Raw genomic sequence first — 26397 nt, forward strand, 5'->3', positions numbered from 1 at the left:
CTCTGTTGGGAGTTCAGTGACATATGCAGCCCAAAAACAAGAAGGATTTTTTTATTTATGATAGAGACAAGTAATAGAGAGTTTGTCGCTCCATTTAGCACTTTCGCCTACATGTTGGCTCTGAACCAATCTGTCAGCAATCTGTCTAAGGCTGAAGTCTTTGTCAAGGATAGGAAACAATATGAAGATGTAGAAAACTCCTGCTCATGTGGACACTTGTAAACACGCAGATCTGGGACACCAGACAAATATCTGAATACAACTGTTGAGATAAAAGAATGACATCAAAACCCAGGACTATGTCCAGTAACAGTGAGACATGATTTGATGGAAATTTTTATTTAAATGGTTATGGGAAAACAAGCTGAAAATAGAATTGTTGTCTTCTAGAGACCACCGGGCTAGATCAGAATAATAAAATATTCCAGATCAACTCATTTGGTACTCAAACCACATAGTTCTTTTACCCATGGGGAATTTTAAATATGCAAACATCTGCTGGATGACAAACATTCAACTTGGTTCATCAAAGTGCAGTTCTACTCTTTAAAGCAGATAAGTGAGAATGATATCTAGGACCTCCATGTTTTGGGGTCTCTCAAAGGTCACTCTATCAGATTATTTCAGTTTGCTGGTTAAAAGACGCTTCTGTAATACTAGTACACAAACTTAACCTTGTTTCCTCAAGGTAGTCCACATTTTCTGCTAATTTGGTATTGCCGTGAGAATATTCTCTGCATGATACATTTGCAGCCTAAACTTCTTTAGATGTTTTTAAGAAATCAGAAAGCAGAAAACGTTGTTGGGGAGGAAGAAGGAGAAATAGAAGTAGTTTCTCACTTGGTTTTGCTGTCTTGGTTCCTTTGGGGCTCATTTTGTCTGTACCCTTACCAACTCTGATCAATATAGTCAATAGAGGGGATATGGCTACAGCAGCCCCTTTGCCTCTTAACTTTCAAAGCTGATTTCTTGTTACCTTATTCTAGAAGTCACAGGCTGAACCCAATAGTGTGAAAAGCAGCCATGAGCAATTGTTTTCTGGAGAGCTGTTATGCAGTCTCCGGAAGAGAATAATGAAGAAATCTTGATTCTAAGCTACAGACCTGAATTGGATCTTGAACAGAAGGTGCTCAGGAGTGAACCATGAAGAAACCACAGTGTTGACCTCTGATGTGCAAAACAAATTAAAATCAAGGGGCTTATTCCTGATTCTACCATGCATTCTGCTTGTTAATTTAACCAGCTAGATGAGCAAGGTCATTTTTTGAAGTACATATTGCTTTCATAAGCTTGTAGTTACTTCTACTGTATGTAAAATTAACCAGTGAAAAAGTGCTAGAATATATCCTCAAACATGGATTGGAAGGAGTAGCTACAGTGTCCAGGTAAATAATGTCCAGTAATTGCTCCTATTAGTCAAAATAGCTATATAAGACATATTTTAAGGAGAAGGGAAGGGAAGGGAAGGGAAGGGAAGGGAAGGGAAGGGATATCTTCTATCGGCTGAGAAATTTCTGAATTGTGTTTAATACAAGATCTGTTGTATTAAAAAATTGCTATCATTAAAATATAGTTTAACAACATAATCTAGTCCTACAAAGGTAAGCAAACATGCTGTATTTTTCCCAGCCTCAAAGCTCCACAAGAGCAGAATTCTAAGCAAAATCACATTATTACTATTTAAGTAAAACAAAACAAACAAAAAATATTTTCTCCTTCTTCATTGTGAAATATGAAAGAGTCTCCAATTATATGTTAAGCCCACTCTTTGCTCCCCTCCCCCTTTTTACACAGGATGGACTGTGCCCTCACAGTGGAGAAAGCTTGCACAGCCAAGGAGTCTGCTCTCCATAGGCTTCCTTCATTAGCTGCAGAAATTGGAGGATGCACAAGGCAACTGGGCAGTGAGGGGACTGGTGGAAAACAAAAGTTCCTCTAAGAGAATTGGATGCTGTTCAGATAATTGAATTTTATTTGTTGTAGACATGAAAGAATTCACTAAATCAATTGTTTTAAGCATAATGACTTTAAAGTTGTTCTGCTACCAGTTTACACTTTTGCCTGTGGCTGGCATGGAATCAACGGGATCCTAATGCTGGACACATAAATGCTGCATATATATCATCAAGTGCTCTTAAAAACCCAACTATGAGGCATCCCAAAACCCCAAATATGAGACATCCATATTTACTGAATGTTTTTTTGTCTTTAATTGTTCTTTGTTTCTGCTGTAGCACTAAAAATTGGGGATAGCCAACCGTGTGTCTTCACAGGAATGCTGCAAACATAGATTTGTTGATATTTTCAAATAACTTTCACTCAGAAGCTGCAATGATGAATGCCATTAGGGAGCTTATGGGAAATTAATTTCAAAATGTTGCAGATTTCTTCACTTACTGACTGACTTGGTTTTGAACTGAGGTAGAAATCCTGAAGAAAAGCTGGTACAAAATAAATTTGTTCACCTATCAAGTGCTATATGAAAGCACAATGAACCTCAGTTACATGGCAATTTTAGTTCCTACATTATACACTTTCTAAAAAGATTACTTTGCAAATTTATTGTTCTCCTAATGTGGATATTTGGTGGTTTACAGCACAACATCTGCATTTTTGAAATGCTTTGTATGAAGGAATTTCTACTGTATTGTGTGTAGTAACTGACCTTTTTTTCTTGCCTCAATTACACTCATTAACAATGACAACTAATACTGTCCTGTTCTTTAGGTCCCATCCTGGAAGGTGATGTGGCCATTTCCCTCTAGAAAAATGCCTTTACTGTGGATCACCATCAACTTCTGCAATGCATATGTAAAATACAGTTGCATGAAGTTTTGCCAATTTGTATGCAAAATGTTGTTTCCATAAACTTCAGCATGAACTGATGTTTGTAAGCAATTTTTCTTTTAAGAAAAACAAAGAAAAAAAATTTACATTTTAAAGATCTAATGTGTTAGAGCAAACATATAGAAAAGAGAGCAGAAATAATTTAAAGAAAACTTTACCCTCAGTATTCTGTTGCTCATCTGACATACAGAATCTTATATTCCACAGAGAATGAGAATTCTACCTATGTCTTGTACTGTCTTTGTTCATCAAGCACAGCCCTCTTTGTGACCCTAATTCAACAGGGTACTTGGTACACAGTAACATTTAATAACTAAGGAAGCCAGTCAAATTTAATGATGCCACTCATGGGGGTAAAAATCAAATGTGTGCCTAAATACTGTGCTCTGGATATTATCTAAAACATACACACAATGCTTGATTAATACGCAAAATTTCAGTCAAATATAAAGTGGAAGGACTTTTACACATATAAAACTGTGATGGGAAGAGGCAAAATTGCAAAATTCATGTGTAAAATGCACCATACAGGAAGATAACTAAATGAGTATTCTATTTGTAACAAATCCCATGCCTGAGGGTGTCGTAGTACTGGACTTTTGCATCTGAAAAGAAGCAAGAGTGATGCACTGAGCTCAAGCTGAATCTGTTTCTTAAGAAAGACATTGATTCCACTGCCACCTGCTCTCAAGAGTTGGATTTCAATCTCCAGGAATACAGCACACTTCAAATCCAATAAGGTTATTTTTTCAAATGACACATCCTTGAATCATTATCTTATACACACCAAACAGATGCAGAAATTAGGAAGGCTGTTATTTGGTTTTTTTCTTCCTGGAGAAATGCTATCATGACACAAAAAAATCATATAAATTTCATCTGCACAGAAGGTGAATGTTCTAGCATGCAGAAAATTTTCCATGCTGCTATGACATAGCCAGAGGCACAAAGGTAGCTCTGTTACACCTGTGTGTCCAGTGTTGCTTCTGGCATGTCCCTTGCTATAAAGTCCATAAACTCCCCTTCTGTGTTTTTTTTACAGAGATACACTTTAGCTTAGCTCTGATTTGTGTCCCACTAACAGGTTTTCCCTTCAGGATTTTCTTAGAAAATCAGCTTTTAATTAATTAATTTATTTATTTATTCTGAAGTGGATAACCTTTAAAACAACAAATAATTGAATTCTGGCAACTCTTAGCATTTAATTAGAAATACTTTCTATTGAATACAAGCATTTTTCTGGAGCATTTCCTTGTAAGGAATGTGTAGCTGTGATGGATTTCCACATTTTTTCCAAAGTACCAACGCTGCAGCTTCTGACATATCAGCACCTTGGTCCTCTGTGAAAACGTTCTTCATATGTAAGGTTTTCAGATGTAGTCTTTTTCATGGAGTCTTTTGCTCCTTTGAGATGTGATGTGCTACATTTCTCTTCCTAAGAAAGTACTTTTTGGATAAGTTGTTCTTATGCTGTGTGTTTGTTTAACAGCTCTAGAAACCATTTACCCATTGCTTGCTTTATTTCTTTTCTGTTTGAGAAATCTTTCCTTGCTCATCTTAGGATGGCTCTAAACTTGCCTGTTGAAATCCCGTTAAGCTGATAAAATTTTATTATTTCTCCATCAGTACCCATTTCAATATGCTTAAAAGTACTACATGCATGATTCCTTTTGTCTTCTCTCAAGCTGATTTTTTTCTGCTCTCTATCTTTCGTTACATACAGGATTTTTGCCTGTTCTTGTCAATTTTGGAGGTATTTTGAGGAAAGTTATTTTTCTTTGTTTTGTTTTCTTTCTTTCCCTTCATTCTACTTATTGTTACTTCTCCAGATTTCTATATGGCTTATATGAAAACCAGATACTATTCTTGCAGGTTTTGTGCTGCTGCCACATGAAGAAAGGTTTGTGATATAGAAGCAGTATTTTTTGGTAGACCTAAATTTTAGTACCCAAATATTGTTCTTAAGGCAAATTTAAATTTACTGCTCTTATGTCTTGCCTGTTAGCTGTCTACTGGCCTTCAAGGATTTTTTGTCTTGGGTTAGATATCTCTTTTATCAGAGTCTACAAGCCTGAACAACAGAGTGAATGAACACACAAGCAACCATGAACTCAGAATCTGCAAAAACATGCAAAATACATGACCGAACATCCAGATTCTAGGGGAGACTGCTCATCCAGTAACTGTCTCATTGCAGATGCAATTCTGCTTCTGAATTCAAACATATTTATGAACAGTGGGTTTTTTAAAATACTTTATGGGGGCTGTGATTTAAAGGTATTACTGCTATTTAATGCTGTCTGTTATTTTCTTTGTGAAATGATAGTTTCTTGTTATGTATTTAATTACCATTTAATTTGTAAGTTCTTTCCCAACCACATTGTGATGCCACTTTTCTTTTGTTAATTGCTTTGTAATGAGAAGCATGTAAAAGAAAACATAAAGGTCATCATGTAGTTGAAAAATTTTCTTGACACATCTTTGCCTCTTTTATGACTGCTGGACTGTTGCCATTTGCTTTGAGGATGGCACAAACAGTGTCTGGAGGGTAATGTTCCTCTCTCATCATTGCACCATGCATACACCTCCAAGTCAAAAGACTAATATCTGATATGTGTGTTTCCTTATTCTCTCAAATAGCCACAATCAAAACCCAGGCTCTAAATGTGTTCATTTCATTGCACTGCATGTTTTACAAATTCTGGTTGTTGTGAACTAAGTGTGAGGTTTTTAATGCTTGCCTGGCTTTCTGTAAATTCCCATTTATTTAAGCACGAGTTCATAGTTTTGGTGGGGGTGAGCAGCAAAGACATGCAAGAGCAGCTGAAGCTTTGGAGGGAAAAACATTCTTCTGGGTAACCCAGGATGAAATCGGGTAAAGTTTAAAAGAGATTCACAGAAGCCCTGGGTTTCAAAACAGACTTCAGTTTTCAGAGGGAGCTTGGTATGTATTGCCTTGCACAACCAAACCTGCCAGGATCTTAGGGCAATGTAATCCTTCAAGCACAGTGTTGGCTGCATACCCTGCTGATGAATGTTCTTTTAATTTTGTTCCATAATATTCATTCTGGAGTTGATTCTCACATTTAAAGTTACTACACCGTGACATGATAAGGACCACAATATTCAAAACTTGTGGACACCCATAGCCCTGCCAATTACAGTAAGGCTGCAAGAATTTTTAAAGTATAGTCTGGAACAAAATGTTTTAATTGTGCATCAAATTCCAACAGCATGACCACCAGATCTGTTTAAAAATATTAGGAGCAATTTATGATTTTTTTTTTTAATTAATGTGAATATAGAAGGTGTTGAGTAGGTTTTTCTACAGTCAAGGTAAATTAAGTGGGACATCACCCATTGGCTACTTATGATACTCCATTGGCCACTTAAAACTTCAGCTTTCATTCAGATATATCCAATTGCTCTTTTGTACTTTTAGGTTAACATTTGTGTGTTTGTCAGGCTTTCTGAGCTATACTTACTACCTTCTGTAAATATTCAATTCTAATATTACAACTTAGTTTAAAAAATTGCTTGCAGCACATCTAGCAAAGTATTATCCTTGGGTTGGGAATAATGACTGTCTTAAGAGTAATTTAGCAGACAAATAAAAGGTAAATGAATATGGTTCTGCTTTTCAAAGGACTCAAATATCCTGCTTATTTCCTGCTACAGTAAATTATCATTCATAGATACCTTAAGTTTGCTTTGAAGCTTGTTTTAGTATTAAAAAAAAAAACTCGGGAAAGCTATATTAAGAATGATTTTATGCATGCTGTGATTTAGGAACAAATCTGATTTTAAATACTTTTCCATGGCTATTGGAAATGATCTTCTGTGCCCTCCTTCGAGAAGCCAAATCTTTCATCTGGAATTTAATTATTCAAACAAACAAACAAACAAACAACAAAAAGCTTTATTTTGGGAGAGTTAGAATGTTGCTCCATGATATAGTCAGAAAAATGTTCTCAAACAACCACTGCAGAAAAACATAATTATGCTCACAAACAGAGTCGTTAGAGATGAATGAGCAATGAGTGGACAGAATGTGTTGCTTGATAAATTTAGCTCTGCCTCTGACTGCCGCTTGTTTGTGAGCTGCTTTGGTCTTCCTTGAATCCATTTGTTACTCTAAATTAGTCTCCAGTCATGGTGGCAACTCTTGTGTGTTCCCAAGGCCCTGGGAGCTATGCCAAACATGTTCTGCTGCAAGCAGAGCCTTCTCAACAGGCTGGAAGGGATGGGCCAGAGTCAGGATCTGGTTTTCTTAGCATGGCCTTTGGCCAAAGCCTGAACATTTGTCTCCTTTTGATATTTAGCCAAATAAATATTACTGATATATGATAATATCAATACATCACCCAGGTATAGAAAACAGACTAAGAGCTAAGAACGTGGAACATCTGGATCTCATCAAATGCAAAAATCCCAGCGAAACATGGTGGAACAACCATCTCAAAATTACGTCCTAATCTCAGCAGAATTGAAAAGAAATGGAACCTTTGAATACTAAAATCTGCTGGTGCCATCACTGTCATTGAAACAAGTTGTGAGCAAACCTGCCACAAGCATGTGTGCTGTCACTGAAGAGAAACACAAATCGAGTCTATAGAGAACTTGAAGGAGCCTGTACCAGCTCTCAGCACTGACATTAAAATGATCCTTACACTAAGGTGTTATAGTAGGAAAATAAGAAAGAACTATACCTGTAACACTGCTGCCAACAGTGGGATCAGATTAATCGTCTCATTGTACTCACAACAGCCTTTACAAGAATATATTAATATTCAGAAATTAAATTCTTACCTACTAGATCAACCAAAAGCTGCCTTGAGACAACAGACTAAGAGCCTAAGCGAACCCAGCTGTGATTCAGTCCACTATTGTGCAAGAGAGAAAAATGCTCCTTTAAAGAAATGAAAATAAGAGATGAGGCACAGCTAAAACAGAGAATCCAAAGAACAGGCAGGAACCACACAATGATGTTGGTCACCAAGACCTGGTTTTGAAAAAGCATTGATTGAAGTATACAGACACTATTGATATTGTAGCTCTGTTATAACATATGCAGTCATATTAAGAAAACAGTTTTAATGAGTATCATTGTGGTGAAGAGGGTAAAAACAAAGATTCAGAGACATTTTCTAGGCAGCAGAACCACTTGTGAAAGCAATATTTTTTAAAAGAGCATAAGGAAGCAACCAACTCATAAAAGAACAGAATTTCTGATGAACTATTAAAACATAGGAAGGTGTAAATTAAGTCAAAGATGTACCAAGTTATTTATATATCTGGAATTCTGAAAAAACCAACAATGAATGCAAAGTAGGGTTTTAGTAGGTACAAGAACTTCTTATCTCACAAGATCCCACCAATTTTTTACGGTTTTATATATGCTTAAGAGTTACACAGAGGATTTAGTAAGAAAATATGAAGGCATTAAAGAAAAGTAAGTATATTGTGGCTCAAATATTTTCAGTTTGTCAACTGCTTGAGAAAAGATTGAAATACATGATATTGCTGGAAGATATGGGATGATATAGCTCAAGAGAGTACTGTGACCACAATGAAAAATTTGGATTCCCAGCAGAAGTACTAAACTTTATCTTTGCAGAATGTAACAAGAGAATGAGATCTCTGCCCAATTTGATACGAAGCGATGCTACTCAAAATCCACAACTGACCGAAAGGAGGTTGTAGTGAGCATGATATTGGTCTTTTCTCTGTAGTAAAAAGGGATAGGACAAGAGAAAATGGCTCCAAGTTGCATCAGGAGAGATTTAGATTGGATATTATGAAAGCTTTATTCACTGGAAGGGTTGTCAGGCATTGGAATAGGCTGTCCCGGGAAGTGGTGGAGTCACCATCCCTGGAAGTGTTAAAAAGATGTGTGAGTGTGGCACTGAGACACATGGTTTGCTTGTGGATTTTGCAGTGCCAGATGAGCACATAGTTGGCTTTCATGATCTTAAGGGTCTTTTCCAATCTAAATGATTCTATGATTCTATGCCATGATAAGGTAAGCAGTAGTTATTATAATGGAAGGGAAAAAGTGCCATGGTAATGGCAAAAATCTGTCCTTGGTGTAGGTGGACTTTATTGACTTCTTATTTGTGCTGATACATGCTGGTGGTCAATTTACCATGTATTAGACAAAAAACAGAATATAAATAGCTGTTTAAAAGCTGTGCTTGAAGTGGCAAGAGACTCGAAATAAATCTAAAACTCTGAGGAGATGCTTAGTAATAATCTGATACTATCAAGAATTCACACAGTGTAATACATGGAAATATTTCTTGCTAATAATGCCTTGTGAATGATGTGCAGCAGAAGCATGATTTTCTGTTTCTCTAGTGAGCATATTTAGGCACCAACAACTCAGGGGAGAAGCAATGCTGCATGTCCATATCTTGGTCTATTCATTTTTTTATGAGGCTGTATGATGAGCACGTACAATAAGGATGAGAAACAACTGGTGTTGAGACACACTTCTTGGTGAGGAAGGACAGCTGATATATACAAAGAAATCTTTGATAAAGATTTCAGGGGGGTTAGTGAAGATTAATACCAGTAAAAGTAGTGATTTCTGATCATTTATGTGGGCTGAAGGGCTGTGGTGTTAGAAGAAAAGCTGACTTAATATCTCATGGTAGGGTTTTTTACATGTGTTTCAAACGTGTGGCTCACCTCAATAAGAAGGATCAACACAGAGTGAACTAAGCCTGAGAAGTTTCATGGAAAATACCTGCAACAGGAAGAATGGGACTGTGGTAAATTGTCAGAGTGGTCCAGGATGCCTAGACCCCTTTCTGCTTCATTGTCTGCCCTGATTATTATTGCTTTTGTGATATGAAGAATTTAATAACATTTCTGTTCCTGGATGTGGACCCAGTTAATGGAAGAATATGACAGTGATAATATTCAGCTAAAGAAAAATCTGTGAACCATGCTACCTGTGTGTATGACTGACACCTGCACACTAAAACTGCTCTTCAGTTTTCACTGAATTTGCTGTTTTTCAAAGCAAGTTCCTAGAGCACCCTTGTCAGGAATAGACATGAAAAGCAGACCCCAAAAAATCATATAAGGTAAGTGAATGGAGTTTTCTCTCTACGAAATTGGCAATATTTTACTTCTGTTGCTCTAATTTATTTATTATTTTTCTCTCTCAATCTGGGCCTTGAACTTCACTTACTCCATATGGAGATTAGAACTTCTTGATAAATCCAATTATATTGTGAGCAGTTGGCATCTACAGAACACACACTACATCTTTACATAAAGCCCCTTTTGAAATAGCAGTTCTTTCAAATATAAAAACAGTCAGTGTTTGAATGTGAATTTTTTGATTGGACCATTAGACACAGACAGAAACAAGATCTATTAAAACAACATTTCCGTTAATTTTTAATTTCTTAAAAATTAGAAAAATATCCAGTGGATTAGTACCAATTCCAGATGTCTATCTGAGCCAAGCAAACAATCAGATTTCCGAATTGCTGAAAACTAGTTAATTGACAGTAAACTCACAGTGCTTTTTGTGATATGATCCCAGATTAATCTGAAGGAAGAGACTCTGGCAAGAAGGACTCATATGACTTGGGATAAGAGATGACTAGTGTTTAAGAATGTTTGCTGTAGATTATGAGGACATCTATTTGTAGAGGGCAATGGAACATGGACACAGTTCAACTTAGAATTCAACTATATGGAAGCATTTGAAGCCAATGTGTTTGTAAATGAAACAAAGTAAGAACCAGTAACGTCCTTATCAAAGAATCCTTCATATCCTCTCTGCTTTACCTGGTTTAATGCAGTAATATGCAATATATTTATTGTTATTTTTTAAAAGAGATATTTTTCAGGCAAATATTTCTTGATTTGTTTTGATATCAGAAGATGAAATTAATAATCCAATATTTTTTCATTGAAAAGACCAAAAAAAGTTAAATTCTTTAAAGTATATTTAACTGGTAATGTATACTGTTATATTTACTATATATATAACATTGAAATAATATTTTTAATCTGTATCTTCCCTGGTGGCATATTTTTATACATCTGGTATTAATACACTTGTGTGAGCATTTTCTTAAAGATTCTCAAAGTTCTATTCCCCATGGTTAACTGCTATATTGTGGACAAAATAAGCAATGCATCATTTACCAGATGCACTAAGTAACTGACCTCATGGGATTTGGAATGCATCTTACTATTTGAACACTGCTAGCTAGCTAGCACTAGGCTTGATATTGCTTCCTCAGTACTCAGTTAAAAAATAAGAAAGTAAATTCTATGATGTTCCACTCTTCATAGCACATCAAATTTTCTCGGTATTTGAAGTTCTATAAAGCCATCTGTTAGACAAATGGAAAGGAGGAATAAGAAGGCTGTGTTTATAAAGTCAGGGTTCTGGGCAGACCTTAGATCATCTTTTCATAGGCAAAAATGGTACCCATAATTCAAAGGAACTACATCAGAATAATTAAGATCAGCAAATGACCCTTCAGGACACATCCTGCTCACTCTTTCTCTGACCTTTTGTACAGCTCTGTAGCACAAACGGGACAGGGAGATACTCCCAATGGATTACACAGAGATCCTCATGACATGAAGGATATGTGGGTGCCATTAAACTGATGTATCAGTTCTGTCTCTGCATTTCCACCCAAGGGATGTCTGAGCTTGGCTGGGATCAATGGCAAGTGCTGGGTAGCATGATAGGAATTGCTGTAAGAAAGAAAGCCCTATAAAATGACAAATAAATTATGAGTATAACCTAGTCATGTAAAATGCTCCCAGACGCACGTGGAACTGGGAGGTTTGTATGACTTTCTGTAATTTCTAGCTGGAAATGGCACAGATCTTTCCATATCAGGCAAAATATGGCCCTTCTGAAATAAGGGTCGAGTGTTATCACACAGGCTTTCTTTTCTGGTCTGTGGCCTTATAAGACTTCCAGTGTTTGCCTAATGTTTCAGGACTGGTGCTACGTGTCCATTTTTGGGGGTGAAAGGGGGAAAGGAAGAAAAATAATTGTATGGTTGCTTCAAAGTCTTTTGCTGACTTGAGAATCACTTAATTCAGCTCTCTATTGGCTGCTTGCTAAAAGAAACAGAAAGAAGGGGTTTTCACCAGAATAATTTAGGGGAGAATTATGTGTGGCAAGTGGAACAGGAATCTCAAAAACGTTCTGATTCTGCAGTGAAATAGCCATGGAAGCTGGTTGTCAATTTATTGGAACAGCAGGGATTTGTTTTCTGGGTATGCCTAGCAAAAAAACAAACCATGCCCTTTTCTTTTCTCAAAATCTAGGTCTTATTTTGATAATGACAATAATAAAACAGGCTATTAAAGAGCAGAGCTGTAAAGAAAACACTGCATTAACACCATGATTTCTCAACAATGATCATACTGATGCCACTACTTAGAGAGAAGATTCTGGACCCCAAAAGGTAGATCAGAACACTTCATTGGTGAAAATGGAGGATGCTGGTTATCCCACACAGCAATGTGTGTGTGTGTGTGTGTGTGTGTGTGTGTGTGTGTGTGTGTGTGTTGCTCAGTCACCACTTCTTGCTCCTGATGAGGTAACAGACCTGAATAAAATGTGGGCTTTCACTCCAGTGAAAGTCATGTAGTTATAGTGATCTGAAAATGCTGTTTGTTACCAAATTCTTAATCATGTTTGTGTCTGAATCTTGCAGCTTTGCAAAGCTTCCTGTAGATGAGTCCAGATTATTGGTAGGCCAGGTATACCCTGAAATTCAGTAAGGCTTGGTCACTTTGAAATTATATCACCCTCAAGGAGAGTAGGGCCAGACCTCCTTTGATTTCAAACAGCTGCAATGTTGCCATACATATTAATACTGATGGTGTGAAGTCAGTCTCAGGAGCTTCCTGGAAGCTGTCAAATCTTTCATATGCCAGTAATTTGAACCAAGAGATGTCTAGTTTTGCTAAGTTGAGTGAAACACCTTTTATTGCTTTCTTTGTACACAGAGTAAATAAAAATATTTGTTGAACATTGGTTGTTTTAACTCAAAAGTTATCAACTTGATATCAATGTTTTCCAAACAAAAATCCTTTTTAGTAAAAAAAATTAATTTTAGAAGTTAATTACATTTAATAGTGCAATAGATGAAAAAGAAATTGAATAAGCCCACAACAAACAAAAAAACCCCACCCAAGCTTAACAATTTCATTTGATCTGAAATGGGACAGCTTTCACTCTTTTATTTTACTGGGGAAAAAAAGAGCCAATGGCTGAATGTCAGATTACATGAGTTCAGATCTTTGTGCTGCCCTATGTATAATCACCTTTCAGTTCTGTGACAACCAAAGACAATTTGCATGTTTGTTCTTTTTCTTATGACCCATTTTTACTGAAAAAAATAATATTATCCATGACCTCAAACTGTGGTTTTTTTGTTGTTTTGTTTTGGTTTTTTTTTTTTTTTAATAATGAAAAAGACACTTAATTACAGGTATTAAAGCTTGGAACTGTGAAGAAAAGTGGTGTTTTTACCAGTGACACAACAGTACTGGTTTGCTGTGGAAGACTGTATGCATCCTTGGAACAGATTAATGCTCAGTCCTGGCTCCAAAGGGATAGCTATATTCTTTGACATTTTTTGTCTTAAATTATGCTTTTTTCATTAGCAAATCTTTGCAAAAGAGACAAGTACCTGTACCTGCTTTCCCCATCTAACATAACTTTCCAGAGCTTCATGTGAAATAAGTAATTTTCACTACCACTAGTTTGAAGAGTAGCAGCAGAAATTGTTGTTAGTGTCCTAGTTCTCTATGCTAACTTGCTTAACTTTTTTTTTTGTAAATTTGTTGAAGTGCTACCTAAATTTTAAAATACTTGAGTTTTACTTGGAATATCCTTACAGTATTGATTTTTCATTGTAGATATTTTCATCAATCCAAACTTAAATAAAATAAAGCGAGAACTTTCCCTCCTCCTTTTCTAAGGAGCACTTAAAGAAATGTGTTTAGAAATGCTGTACTGAAACTTTTCACCCTTTTAATTGCACACTGCCCAGTCCTGCTCTTTGTGGTTCCTGGAGCTTCCAACTGAGCTCTGGGTCTTACTCCTGCAAGCACTAACTGCACATAATCAGGAGCAATCCTGTTTCCAAGACCTTCAAGGCAAATGAAGCAAGACAGGAAAAATAAGCAGCAGTGTTCCTGCCTTTTCTAGCTGGGCACTAAGGGACTGAGTGATTAGGATACTTGCCCAGTGTCAGTAAAGTTTATTGCAGCAACAGGATTTCAACATATGTCTTCATTTTCTCAGGCTCCTGCTTTAAATAGAGACCCTCTTTCCTTCTGTGAAGCCTTATTCTGTCTGAAATGCTGTATTCAAAATTCATAATGGTTGAACCTGAATATTTGAACATATGTTTTTCAAATTTGCTATATTTTTGCAAACTTCCAAAAAATTTGCTTGCTAACATTCTGTCTTTAAAGGCCATTAAATAGTCTGGGCCTAGATGTCAGGCCACCATTTGAAAAACTTTTGCCAGCACAAATATCTCCCTTATGCAAACAGATTAATATTTATATGTCCTAGCTAGACATTTACATGAACAAATATGAGTTTTGCCTGGACAAACATTGATGCATGAAGACTCCAATGGCATGTCTCAGGATAGAGTTTTAACTAAACATGTTTTCTAGCAATAAGTAATGTGTCCATTTGAAAGTGTAGTATTTTATGATATAAGGAGAACGATGAATTTCATATTAGTAAAATCAGAAATAAATACTAATGGGATGGAGGAGAAATGTTTGATTCTACATCTTCTACTAGCTTTTGAAGTTTAACAAATCTTCCTCTTAGAAAGCTGTTATTTTCTCCTTTTGCAGTGTACTCTATATTTTTACCATAATTTCTAGAAGTTCTACTACACAAGTCATTAATTCAATGTCTATTTAACTTCTTGGTTTTGAATGACATGCTTTGATTCAGGGCAATAAACCAACAACTTTTGAGGGGGCAGGGAAGAGAGAAAAATGCTGTGCTTTTAATTTCCACAGAATGGCTGTTTGTGTTCTTTTGCTAAGGATTTGTCTTGGGTTATCCTTGTTGGCTGTAGCTGCCCACCAACATCAAATGAAAGATCCTAACTTGAGAAGTGGAGACTGTTCAAAGTTTATGGAATTTAAATAAATCTAAATAAATATCATCTCACCTGCAGTGAAACTCTTCTGTTCAGGCGGGGAGGTCTTGACGGAGTGTCTCCTTCACTCCTTCTAATGCCTGGAATCCAATCCAGAAAAAGAAGTAGGTGCCCAAATTTAAAATTGCAATCCAAAAACCCTCTGCTTACTTGCTACCAAAAGTGTCTAAACTCTGTGGTGTGACTTATTTTTTCTTTCAAACATTCTTAGGTATCTGAAACATATGCCTCTCTTCCAGATTATCTTATGAAAGCCTTTTTCAGCCAGTTCCTTCAGAAGAGGGCTGTGAGAGACAGATGGATGATCTACCCAACAAACTAGATTATTTCTATAAAGATTCAAAAATCTGGATCGATTTCTTCCTTTCCTTTGAAAATTCAGTTAAACTAAACCTTCAATTGATCCCAGTTAATAATGGGGGAGAAGCTGCACATTTTTTATTTGCTATTGCAGACAGCACTAGTGATATTTCCCAAGTTTTAGGCAGCTTCAGAGATGTGCCACCAGGCTCACTGAGAGTGTGTTTATCCTGATCCTGCAGTCCTTGTGATCTTTCACAGTACAGTCATCCCTTTAAGAGCATTGCACCTCTGCTCACATCTCCAGTTCCCTTTGTGTTAGCTGGCAACAGGGACCTTCAGTGCTTTCCCCTCTTTCTTGTGATCCACCAGGACAAGCACAAATAAAGCCAGATTGGCCCACTTTTGGGAACCTTCTTGAAACCAACCACAGCAGAGGTTTTTTTCCAAGAATGTTGAGCAGCACATGCTAGCCTGGTCTTGAGAGTATTCTTACACAAGATTTCTTTCACACAATAATTTAACCTTTGCTGAGAGAATCCATTTCCCTTTCAATCATTTGAAGTTGATTGACATGGGATGAGTGTGATCTTCAGACAAGGCATGTCAGCCTCAGATTTTGGCAACAGTTTAAATTTAAGGAATCACTCTGGCCCGCAAGTTCTAAGGATGGCAGATCAGGTCTATTTATAAAATGAATTACTTATTAAACTGAAAAGAGATAACAGATGAAAGATCTTAATCAGAATCACTTACCACACAGTATAAAACTAAAAAAGACTACTAGTAGAGTACAGCATAACATAAAACAGTGCATGATATCAAGAGAGCATTAGATCTGTATTAGAGCTAGCAAAAGAAATAATATTGACTAGGAATCAAATGTAACATACCACTGAAATGATAACAATGCGGACAGATTTCTTTACTTAACCACTGGGGAGTAACCATGAACCAGGTGTTCCTACTCACAGGACAAACTTCACACATTCCCAGGGAAATGTATAGAAGATTTCTGCCTTGTGGAAGTTTGTTGTGAGTTTTATAGTTGTAAAGTGGGTGTCTGTCACTCAGAAATCCAGCTTATCTTTTCAGATCTGACTTCAGCAATTAGATATTTGTTGGCAGTTGGGAGATGCCAGACCAGTGTTAACTCCATGGTACAAAATAACACATTACAAGACAGCTTATCCTGTTTGAGTTATCTGACTTGTTAACAAACAACAGATAAGCTCTGGTTGGGGATGAGATGCCCTGCTACAATGATGTAATCCTGCTTCCTTCTTCACGTCCTTTTCACCTTGCAGCAAATAATACTAGTTGTTACCTGTCACCACAGGTGTCCTGGGCCACATGCAGTGTGTATTCCTTGTCATTTCATTAAAGGGTAATCTCTCTTGGCCTCAAAATTTGGGATGAATAGTTAATCCCTTTACTTCTACCACAGTTAAAAGCAAAATGAAGCTTGTGTTTAGAAAGATTGTAGAAATTAAAACAAATACATCAGTTACTCAGGCTACTTGAAATATAAGGCAACACAACTTCAGAATTAGTCTTTTAAGACATCTGTCATTTGGACTGACCCCAGTTACTTCACAGTTGTTCTTTCACACTCAGCCTTCACGGTGCCAGTTGCTGGGTATATTGGGTGATGCACCTAATGTGCAGAACATGTCGTCTGGCTTTAGGTGTGTCTTATGGTTTGCAACTCAAAATGAGTACAATCAATTTTTATTCCCAAGTGTCCCTTGACTGTGAACTGGGGAGCAATTTTATCCTTTCTGCTCTCAGAGCATGCCTTTGAAGATTGACAAGAACTTGTCACAACCCCTAACAGCTGAGTTTGATTCATCAAGCATAACTTGATCCTCTGGAGTTCAACTTCTCTCAACAGAAGCTGTGTCAAGAGATACTGCTTCTAGCTGAACAAAATGTCCTCCTCCTCCTGCCTACTTGACATAGGTGAAATTCAGTGGCCTGTAATTCTGCTTAAATGATCCCAGATGATCAACAGAAAAAGTGGAGGAACCAAACGCAACACCAAACTCAAAGAATGGGCAAACCACACGTGTAGGTTGGGCTTGAGTCATTTGCCCATTAACAGAAGGTCTTAATTTCTTTCAATGTTCTAGAGCATCTAATAAGAGGGCCTACTGCACAGCTCCAGCAGGCATGATATAAGGATATTTCTAAAGGCTATCTGTGGCCTAGCCACAATAAACTTCTTTAGCTCCTTCTGGAGTCAAGGGCCCAAGTTTGGCTACAGATTAAACACAAGTGTGATTAATTTCTATTGATTAATTTCTAAAGGACAATATGGTTAGACTCTTGGTCTAAATCACCTTCTAGAGAACACACCTTTCCGTGGTGATTTCAGAGGGAAGAGAGAGATTAGCTGTTGTGGAGACTTTTGCTGTCTTAATAGTAACTCTTCATCAAAAATTATGTTAAATATTAACATACATGCCAGCCTCAGTAACATTTGTTCTTAGAACTACTTAGAAGCTCAATGAAACACATTATTAACACCAGAAAACAAAAATGAAAGTTTAGTGAACAGATACTGCCCCATTAACAGTCTGGGGAAATCCGGTTACTTTTCATACCACCTTTCTCTTCTTGCTTGCTGGCAAAACATGAAAGGCTGGCATAGCCAAATCTTTTTTAGTATTTAGGTATCTTACTTCAGATAAAAGTGACACGGTTGTTCACAAGCATTTGCCTATATCGCCTTTAAACCTTACTTCTAAAATCAGTTTAATAAAAATCTGGTTTCGATGTTTGCCATAGTAGGCTGAAGATAGTTGTAACCTGAGAGATAAGAAATAAAAGATCAACTAGTCAGAGTTTTCCTTCCTTGTTTAGCACTCTCTGTACTAAAATGCCTGAATGAGTAAAACTTGTGAAGAAGGCACCCTGAGAATAGTCTGAGAAGTCAGAAAACAGAACAAAAAGTGATTCATGCCTTCTCATTCATTCACCTTCAAGCAGGAAAGCTTTCAGAAGTTTCACTTCAAAGAAGCCTAGAAGGTACTAGCTAGGTAGAAATGATGCTATGGGATATTGAATCCATACTTACCCATCATTAGTACCCGGGGATTCAGGAGATGCAACAGACCTGTCAGCATTGACAGGGACAAGGGGTTGTGGGGGAGTTTCCTTATTCACCATGTAAAGTTGGTAACACCAACTTACATTGTTCAAGGAAAATGTAACTGCAGTAATGAGATAAACCTATAGCTGTTGACTTACGTGCATTCTCATCTGGTCAAACACATCATACAGAGAGGAAAATCCCCTTAGGAGCTGTCAATTGTCCTTCAAATGCCTTCACTTTCACTGTTTAACTGAATGTCTTCCATTCTGTTTAGTGTTAGGAGAGCTGTCTTCTGGGCTGATTACAGCTGGGAAATTGACTGTAAACAAATGACAATTTACACTACGTATAGAACTTATTTATCAAAAGTGTCATCTTTTTCCCATGCTGCAGTCCTCCTACCCTGCATCAGAGGAGCTTGTACGAGGACAGAAGCTTGAGGAAAAATTAGGAGATACTCATCTATAGTCACATCTATCATAATTCTGCGTCACATTAAATATTGCTTCTGAAGAAGAAACCATTTAAAATGGAATTATTTTTCATCTGAAAATGGTATTTCCAAACCTGAACTTTTAATGCAAAAATTACTCTCCATTTTCACCAGACTTGCCTTTTTTCATAATGTCATTATGCTTTGTTGTATACATTCTCCAACCTAACCATGAGAACTTTATCCTGCTTCTCTGAGTCTGCCCATAGATGTGGTTTTCACCCCAGTAGCTGGCAAAACACAGTATCACAAGTTTCGGCAGGAAAGGGAGCCAGGAGCTGAGTGTGGTAAACATAGACAGAGATGGTCAACAAGGATGCCATCCTTGGACACCTAAACACGGCAAAAAGAATATGTTTTATGATAACATCTTCAGACAAGAAAGAGTCCAGACTGCCACAGAAGCCCCCTGTGACACAGAAGAGCTTTCAATGGATCTCCATTCAATACTGTCTTCAGGTTGATGGTGAACCATTATTAGGTGCTCTGTGTGCAAACTGCTCTGTCTGTGTCTACACACATGATCTGATTCAGAGAAGCTGTGTATCCTTGTCCTTCTTATGTGTATAGATTCAGTTTTATGGAGATTTTGGAGTGCGTGACCTAGACTCCTTTAAGAGTCTTAAATCTGAATTTTTACTCTAGGCATGTACAGGAAGCTCTGCAAATCTGTCCAGAGATGGACACTGGTGGTGTCCAAACCAGTGATTGGTTCTTTTGGTGTCTTTGAACACAGGCCTCTAGTTGCATCTAGTCCTGCTGTGTCAAATTATGTGCTGTGTATGCATGTTTTCCAAGCTTGTTTATGAGACTATCATCTAAGACAAATTTGAGAGTCCTACTGAAGTCAGACACACTTTGGCATGATCCTGATTCCATAACTGTGCTACACTCCCTTGCTATAATGTTTTCTTTTTAATATTTTCTTTAATGTATGAATGCTCCTTTGTGATTTGTAACTGACTAAAGGAGTGTACCTCTACAAATGCCTAAACTGTCTCGATATGTCATGGGAGCTACAATCACACATCAGTCAGAATTTTGTGAAGTAGCATTACAGTCTTTCTGTCTGAAAACTGCCAATTTGAGTACAGTACTTGTAAAAACTGGTTTCTTTTTTTTTTTAATTTTTTTCTCTAGTTCACTCTTATTTGTCCATTTTACATCAGGCAAGGAATACCTCTAGTAAAACAGTTCTTTCATCTGTGTGGGTCCCTGAGAAAGGCTTTTGTTGTAGGAATAGCTGTTGCCAGCTTCTTGTAGGAAATTAAGCTGGTTGCTCACGGTTGCTGCTAGTAAAATGAATTGTATGATCTGCTAAGCAGCAGGAGCCTCTGTAAAATCTTTTAATAAAATTTGTCCTTCCAGGGCAAAGTACCAAACTATGCAACTGGGGCAAACGAAAGAAAAGACAAGTTTCCTCTCCCTCCTTCTACCTTCAATGAATGCTTCATGTTGGGAAGTATCAGGTTTCTTGAACCAGCAGAACTGGCACGCTGAAAGCTTCTGAGAGGAATCTTGAGCTGAACACAGACCAAGGTGCTGGGCCCAGTCCTCTTCTACCATAAATGAGTGGAGCTCCATTCCTGGAGAGTGCCATTTTACACCAGTTAAGCTATTTCCATGGTACTACCAAGCATCCATTCCAACTGCAAACTTTTGCGTTGTTATCTGACTCTGATTTTCTGAGACATGTATATTTGCTTAGTAGTATTTACTAAAAGATTCAGTGCCTGAAAAATTTTGATGTATTTATCACACTCTCTGCTTTTGGGTCTAATTCTCCTCGTAAGCTTTTCATCAATGTGTAATAATGCATGATGGTAGTGGCAGTGACTTTGGTGAAAGCCGCAGGAGAATCAGGCCACACATATTTTTGTTATTTATACACCCAGAAATTCCTGCTCTGAGAGTGATTACAAGAGTGTCAGCACCAATAGTGACTGAGGCAGCTACTCTGCAGGCAGTTACTGTCCCTTGCCATCACTTTGGTAAATCAAGAAGCCCTCCCCCAATACGCCCAAGGCTCCTTGGTTCTTGTTGGTTACATGGCCTATGGGCATGTCCTTTAGCTCAGCCTCGTGCCTCCTGTGTCTGGACTGAGCAAAAGAGAAGGTCCATCCAGATGGTTTGTGTTCAAAGTGCTGTGACCAGGGAGGTCTGTGAATGCCCAGATCAGGCCATCACTTCACATGGTAGCCATGATGATAAAGCACAGGATTCAGTAAGAATTGTAATGATCTTGGGGAGCAAAGGAGAGCCTGGGAGACTGGAGCCTTCCCTGCAGCAACCAATGAGTTGCATGTGATGCCTTTCAGAAGAGTGACTTTGATACGAGAAGCAACTCAGGCTGTTGAAAGTGTTATTCCTAGGTTTCTTCAAGGGGGAATTACTGATTTCATCAGTTGACTGGCCTCTGCATCAAATCATTGATTCATATGACGAAGATCTTAATTGAGGCTAAAGTCTATCACTGCATGCAGCATTCACTTTCTCTGTCTCTTCAGGAAGTGATGGGGCAAACAATAAAAAGCCCATTTTGTAGAGTTTCTGGTGAAAGTCTGATTTGTGTGAGGGCCAGTCAAAAGGGAACAAATGCTTCTGAGAAGGCTTTGAATGAATATGAGTGGATCTCTGGTTATCATCCAATTGGAAAAAAAATAATCTTTGTAATATCTCAGTTTTTTCAATTGCTGCTTGTGGTTCTGGTTCCCGAGACTTGGTGAGCATAAATCTTTATGTGAAAACAATGACTTCTATTTTGATTTATGTAAGATGTGTTAATATATGTTAAGATATGGCAGAAACATCCCAGACTAGACCAGACTTCAAAGGACATCTTAATGCAACCAGAACAGAACATTTGCAGTTCTAGCTATGGTCCAAATCCTACTGGCTCAGACTTCATTCCATGTATCAGCCTTGAAGGTTCTTGGCTTCTTTAATCTGTAGGCAGTTTAGGCTGGCTGGTCCATAATTTCTTAAAAGCAAATCTTCAATCAGAACTTTAAATATCTCCAGAAATGTCAGTTTTTAACACAGAAGAACCTTTATGTAAAAGATCTTGTCAGTGTGGCAGAATAGTCAAGAGATGTCCCTTGGCCAGGCGTGAGAAGTAGGACACAGTAATTTTGTGGATGATTATGATTAGATTTTAGCTAATGATGCCGTAATAATTTCTGGGGTTTTTTTCTCTTAATGTATCTGTAACTTGGTATAGTTCTGTGCTTCTTACAGAATGCTGAAAACCTCGGTTCCCAGTACCTCTAGCCAAAACAAAGCTCTCTGGATACAGATTCAAGGTCGTATTCATTGCCCTAGGGCCCGAAAATATGTAAAAAAAGTTGGAAAGGAGGAAGTGGAGCCTGGGGCGGTGTTATGAGTACAGACAGAGGGTGGATAGATTTTACCAGTTGCCTAAGTCTATGACAACTAGCAATCAACCCATTCAGAGTGACCAGCACCCCAAAAACCCAGTCTCGCTTGCAAGTCTTTATAATGACGACCAATTAGATCTAATATAAAACAGATTACTGTTTATTAGACATAAGAGAGAATGGAGAAAAGAGCCAAACAACTTATATACTACACAATATATGAAAAACTACTCATAGCTAAACAAACATATAAATATTGCCCAAAACAGGGAGACTACGGATAGCCAAAAACAATACAGCGCTTAAAAGGTACCTATAATTGTTATTGCTAGCAAAGAAGAATACAATTTAGGAAACCAATGATCTTACCAAAATCCAATTTTCATGCTGGGATACATCAGAATCTGTCCTCAATCTTGCAAGAAGTTACCACAGAGCTGCGTCCAGACTCTGGGGAGAGGCTTTTCCTCATGCTCCAGTATCCATGTAGAAAAGCTTCTACCTTTTGTGAAAACCCATGAGTTTTTACAGGATAGAAGTGTACCTTGTGTGGTCACCAAAAATTGTTGTTTATTTTCCCACATTCTCTCTTCATTCCACAATATGAATTACAGGTAGCTGTTTTAGACTTTCGGGCACCAGCAGATAACCCCGGCCAGGCTGTCAACCTAACTGGAGCCATCCATCTTCTGCAACTGAGAAGAGAGAGAGAGGAGGAGGGGGAACGTCCTGCCACAGGTGGTCAGTATCATCACCCGAAGGTGTATTTGTAGAATTAGAGAGCAATATGCTAATAAGACAGAACTTATAAAAGATGAAGGTCTCGTGAGCCGGCATCCATTTTGGGTGTAGTCCCCACTGGGGACTTTGCTTGCCCAAGTGTACCTTGAAGGCCTCGAATAAATTTGTCTGCCTTTTATACTCCTAATTTGTCTTGGCCTCTGTTGCAGGTAGCCTGTTTTAAGCATCACTAATACTATATCTAAATATTGCCCATGCTGTATCTAAATAACTGCTCATGCAAGCATTAGAAAGGATTATAGTAACGGTAGGTTGTTGTGTCACTAGCTTTAGTGAGATCCCCTTGCTTTCTGTGTTTCACAGAGATGCCTGGCTGTGGCTAGATCAATTTAATCCCAGGTTTGATCAATACCTTATGTCTAAAGGGTTATAATATAAGAAGATCCAGCTAGAAACATATACATTTGAAGTTTTTGGCCTTGCAGATTTGCAGTTACAAAACAACAAAGCACCTATGTGGTTACTTTAGGCTTTTATCTCCACATTTGACCAGATCTTAGTGCTTTTTACTCACCAGTCCAAAAGTGAGTGTTCCCCATCTTCATGCTGGACATACCCTGCAGGTGTCCCTGCCAGAGGCAGGGATCCACCCAGAAGCTGCCGGCAGCTTTGGAAGACCAGTTTGCTCAGATGGCCCAGGCTCCAGCAGCCTTTTATTCCCTTAGCAGGCTGATGTGCACAAAAGCCAATCACAAACATCTCAGCTCCTCACCTCTGGAATGCATTAGTTATGTAAGCATCCAGACACTTCATCCTGAAATACTTACCTAGTGTTCTTATCTTAGGGCAAACCATGTCAAAGAGGGAAAGTGTGTGTGTGTGTGTGTGTGTGTGCGTGTGCATGAGGACATATGCAAAGACATTACTTTCATCCCCATCACAGTCATTCTTAGTCTTATCTACAACTTCTTGTGTTCAGTGTTGTAGCATGAAGTAATTTGTCCTGATTGCTTAGCCAGCCTCCAATAGGATAAAACTGGTAATAGCTGATATCTTGCTATTGCTTTCAGTTGAGCAGTAAGATAAAAGTGCCACAACTTTATGCATTTCATTTCCTGTATGACGTGGTTGACTGGTGATCATGGGGTTCTTGCCACCATTTGGGTGGTTTAACTGAAAAATTTAATTTTAACCGAGAAATTTGTGTCCTTTTGTGTACTAATTAAATACACATTATGACCCCATATTAAGTAATCATGTACTATCCTATAACTTCATTGTCATAATCATTCGGTATGTAATATTATGAGAAAGATAAGAGAAGCTGCTTCAGCAAACTTACCAAGACTTGTGGTTTACTGGGGAAGCTGTTCTTCTCCAGAAGTTACAGCTCACTCTTGAAACATTCAAATAAAATCTGCTGCTTGAAATCTGATTGGAACTCCAGTCTGCTCCTCTGGAATTGAAGTATAATGTTGACCCCTGCTCTTCATAAAGTAGTGAGCAGCAATACAGTGATAAGTTCTGCATGAAACTGAATATCATCTGTTGACAGCTGAGTCACACATGTCCTGCTGCTGGTTCTGGGCAACTTGCTCCACCTGAGTCATGCTGCTTCTGCTAGGTATCATAATTAGCTATGTTAAAGTTCCAAATATATAAATACATATCTGAGAGGCTTTGCAGTGAGTTCTGTCTATGCTTTTATCTATCCTTGAGTGTTCAAATATGTTGGAAAGTCTGGAATCACAGGCTGTATTGTCTACAAACATTATCTACAAACATAGTGAAATGAAACAAAACAAACAAAAACCCCCATCACTGGGAATGGTGGAACATTGCCCATGCTCCACCTCCACCTTCAGTGGAAAAATTACCTCAGGCCGAGCAGCATTCATGGCTTCCTGGCTTTTGACACTGACTTCACTGCAATGACTTCTGGGAAGGATAATGAGAAGCACTGATTTACTATCAATCCTTTCTGCAAACCTTTTGGATCCCTAAATTTCCACAGCAATTCCCTGGGCTTGGATTGCTTCATCATGGTCTCATCATCATCATCATCATCATCATCATCATCATCATCATCTTGTCCAGGCACTGTATCAGTCCTAATTGGAGTCGTCATAAGGTTTGCATACGCTGTGTAATGAAGAAGGCTGCTATCAGCAGATTGTACAATGGTCTTAAATACACACCAGCTAAGACATTCCAGCAATAAAACTATGGGAAAACAGTTGCCTGTTGGAGTAAATAACCTTTAGGATTTGTATCTTTGCATTATGCTCTAGCAGAAGCTTTTCCATTCTGACTGTCACTTTCTTTAGTCTCTTCTCCCAAGTAACAAGCAATAGAACAAGAAGAAATGGCCTCAAGCTGTGCCAGGAGAGGTTAAGACTGGATATTAGGAAAAAAATCTTCCCTGAAGGGGTTTTCAAGCATTGGAACAGGCTGCCAGAGAAGTTGTGCAGTCACTATCCCTGGAGGTATTGAGAAGACGTGTATTTGTGGCACTGAGGGACATGGTTTAGTGGTGGATTTGTCAGCATCGGGTAATGGTTGGACTTGACGATCTTAAGGGTCATTTTCAAATTAAATGACTCTATTATTCTACTCTATAAGGAGCTGTTCATCTTGTTCAGGCATCTTGGGTGGAGATTGCAGGAATTCTCCATAACTGGAGAAAGGGTTATTAATCTGCTTCTTATTCTGTCTCAGAATTTTATCTTCTTTGAAAACAATACTCCCTCTTATGAAAAAAAAGAAAAAATGAAAAAAGAAAGAGAAACCCACAAATGTGACTAGTTGCCCTTGCAGAATAATTCTTTTTTGCATGCAAGAAATAATGTCCCCTGTAAAAAAGATTTTATCTTCAGTTCTTACATCTCCTCAACAGTCAGAAATTTAGCGCAGCTTAAATGTAATTCTTGCTGTCCTTGGAAAAATAACCTCACAGATAGAGAGATGTCTTATCCATTACTAAAATGTGTGCTCACAGGAAAGACAAAAGAAAAGAGAGAGAGCATAGGTGAGAAGAGTAGTATTACATAAATATTGGCTGGGATGAACATCTTCAAGTAAAATAAGTAGCCTGATGTAGTTGAATCCGTATCCTAATGTAGCCTGATCTAGTCTCTGCTCATTGCAGAGAGGGTGGTTGAAATAGATGACTTTTAAATGTCTCTTCCAACGTAAATTGCTCCATGGTTCTACACAAATACTATGCAGAGTCAGGTCTGAAATGGTCACAGCAAATCTTAGAGACAATGAGATGATGGCTGAAATCAGTCTGCCCTTCCTTGTTTGTCAAAATCAGAAATCCATGTTTGTGTTGGATATCTAGTGTCC

The 26397-nt window shown here is 37.9% G+C and overlaps 1 long non-coding RNA gene across 1 annotated transcript; it reads right to left on the reverse strand.

Moving 5' to 3' along the window:
- LOC146441764 (uncharacterized) lies at nt 1-25820 on the reverse strand. The gene is made up of 4 exons (XR_014849521.1): nt 24392-25820; nt 15054-15121; nt 1104-1165; nt 1-262 (listed from the first exon to the last, which is right to left on the reverse strand). It is a non-coding gene; the product is annotated as an uncharacterized LOC146441764 (long non-coding RNA).
- Between the last annotated feature and the right edge of the window lie 577 nt (nt 25821-26397).

Source organism: Lichenostomus cassidix, chromosome 2 (assembly GCF_008360975.1).
Source record: "Lichenostomus cassidix isolate B80296 chromosome 2, HeHo_3.0, whole genome shotgun sequence".
In the NCBI taxonomy this organism is placed as follows: Eukaryota; Metazoa; Chordata; class Aves; order Passeriformes; family Meliphagidae; genus Lichenostomus; species Lichenostomus cassidix.